The sequence below is a fragment of the Trachymyrmex septentrionalis genome, unplaced genomic scaffold (assembly GCF_001594115.1).
Source record: "Trachymyrmex septentrionalis isolate Tsep2-gDNA-1 unplaced genomic scaffold, Tsep1.0 scaffold25, whole genome shotgun sequence".
In the NCBI taxonomy this organism is placed as follows: Eukaryota; Metazoa; Arthropoda; class Insecta; order Hymenoptera; family Formicidae; genus Trachymyrmex; species Trachymyrmex septentrionalis.
The window spans coordinates 290681-293668 of NW_017305408.1; positions in this window are offsets into that span (position 1 = coordinate 290681).

Consider the following 2988-nt stretch of genomic DNA (forward strand, 5'->3'; position numbering starts at 1 on the left):
GAGAGAGAGAGAGAGAGAGAGACGGTGATCGATGCTAGATTATAAACACGACCGCTACGGGCCGCGCTATGAGAATTGTAAAGAATGTTCGGCTAACAAGGCTAACACGGGCCCTCGTAGAGCGATACAGTCGCGCGCGACGTATCGTCCGGAAAATAACAACGCGATTGTGCTCATAATAGATATCGAAGAGGATGACCTCACGTGACCTCTGCGTGACTCCACCTGGGTGCGCGGGGTCACGTCAATCAGCGGGATCCAAGTGGATGCTGATCCATCCGCGATCGCCAAAGGTGATTTGATAAAGTGCTTGTTACTACGTGACTCGGTGGTCGCCACGCATCTATTCAACGCCGAGAGTGGATCATCGTGCCGATATACACTAGTAGCGGAATGGCATTAAGAAATGCGCCAACGATCGATTCGACGAGCGACGAGGCAGCTGCACTTTCACAAGGATTCTTGCGAGTGCAAGAGTTGTTGGATTTAACAGACGCATTGGAAGTCTGTGGGAATAATGAAAATAACAACGTAACGGCTTCACCGGTGGCAATAAAATTCGCGAAAATTACTGCTTCATTCACAGTCCGAAGTCCACGATACATAGAGAGAAAGAGAGAGAGAGAGAGAGAGAGAGAGAGAGAGAGAGAGAAACGTAAGACAGTAAGATGTTAAGATGTAAGCAGTAAGCGAATCATCTAATTATAGTACAGAATGTAAGAAAATTGCCTCACGTTTTCTACAGTGATTGGCCTTACTGCTTACTGTCTTATATTTATCAATGTGTTTCTAACTTAAAAGTCTGAACCCCAAACTAGGAAGTTTCGCCGGACCCGTTGAAAACTTCTTTTCTCGCGCTTCATAACGGGAAATACATAAAATAATTTGTAATTAATATGATACTAAGTTCTCTCGTGCCAAGTGCGTAAAGTAAATATTTCTTATGATTACTAAATTGAGCACACTGGAAAAGATATCGTACGATAGATAGTGGCGTGATAAGGTCAGCGTTTATTTGGAGGATCTTCTGACCTTACCTGCGACTCAAACTTCACGTGCACAGTCACGCATCAATCAATGATGATAGACGACGATGATTCGATCCATCCGCGTTCCACAAAGGCGACTCGCTATCGTGTCGCCGATGCTTCCTTGACGCGTTAGCAGTTAACCCGTATGTCACATCTTCGTGAGACACTGATACACGTATACAGTCATGACTCAGCTGAAGCATCGACTATGTAAAATTGCATCATAATATTATACACTGAGAATTTCATTGAATCAACAAATCTCTTGTTTGAATATCGACAAACAAATCCTTGATTGACGCAATAGAGAATTTAATTGAAGCAAAAAGTTTGATTATTGTACCATTTTACTTGTTTCTGAGAGAACACAAGTTATATCTAAACGAGTAGAATAACCAAACTTTTTGCTTCAACCAAATTACTTTATTGCATCAATCAAGGATTTGTTCGCCCATATCCAAAGTCGAGAGATTAGTTGATTCAATCAAATGAGATTCTCAGTGTACACGGAAAGTTTTCGTATAAAGTATTTCAAAATGTAGCTACATATATAAATACAGATTTGAAAATAATTTTATTAGACTATCAAAATAATTACGTAGGACGCTTAAGCTGGAACGTTAAAACGTTTTCGTGGTGTTGTTTATTTGTGAACGTCCCGCGTAATAATTTTGATAGTCCGATAAAATTATTTTCAGATGTTTATTTAGCTAAATTTTTTTATACTTCAGCAAAATCGTTCTTTCTATGCAATATTATTTTAAATACACCTTAATCCTTAACTAATTTCCTCATCGTTTTATTTTCCTTTTCAAGATCTCTTTCAAAAACTTCGTCTCCTCAAAAACTGATAATAAATTACCGGTCAACAACGTCATATAAACGTTTGTATTAATATCTTTGAGAGATCTATATACAATAATCTACGACTTGACGCATCGATTTGAAACGAAGCGTTTTGCAATCCGCTCGTAAGTTCATCCCGGAGATTGCGCATTGATCAATGACCGCGAACGACGACGCGATTTATTCGAGTTCAACGGAGCCATCTGTCGAATGCCGATTATTAATTTATCCGCGTTACGAAGTCGTAAAAATACCGGAGTCGAACACAAACTGCTGACATATCGCTGGCTGAACGAGGCATTTCGTGAGCCACGCGAGAACGAGAGGTCGTCGCATCGATCAGCGATCGTGGACGATGAAGACGTGACCTGTGCGATTTCGATGTGGCCAGTATCGATCCTTCGACTCGTTAACAGTTAACTATCCGTTCGCGTACAAAGCTCTGTATGCGTTATCACAGTGTGTGAGTCATCGAACGAAAGTCCGCGTTGAATCGCGAGGTAAGATTTATTCGCCTGCACGATTCGCATGGCGGCATGATTCAAACGTATATCTATAAAAGGTAAAGACCAATAACGGTAACTAGCTGTATTATATTTGCAGTAACGTGAAAATCCGGGGTTAACGAAATAGTATATTCGAATAGTGCCTCTCGCGTGACTGCGGCAGAGAGAACCGGGAGGATCACGCGTCGATCGATGATTATAGATGACGACGTGATACATTAGTGATCAGCGTATTATCTTCATCTTTGATCTCTTGGACTTGTAGCCGTTAGTCTGTGACACATATACCCGGGCTGTGATTAAGCGAACGAATGGAAAACGTATTGCTATTTCAAAACATTGGCGGATATTCAATTCATTTTCATCTAGACAAGACTAAAGGTGAATTCTATTATACCGTATCTTATTGCGTAATATTAATATATTAGCGTACGATAGCTCTCACATACAAATACAAATATTAGATATATATTATTGACAGTTGCTGAAGAATCGTTCGAGGCTAATTTCATCAATGTTGGTTCCAATACTCTGCTAAAGAAAAAAACAAACATATTATATTTAACATATTTCCTACTGCGTCTATACGGAACAACACCTGAAAG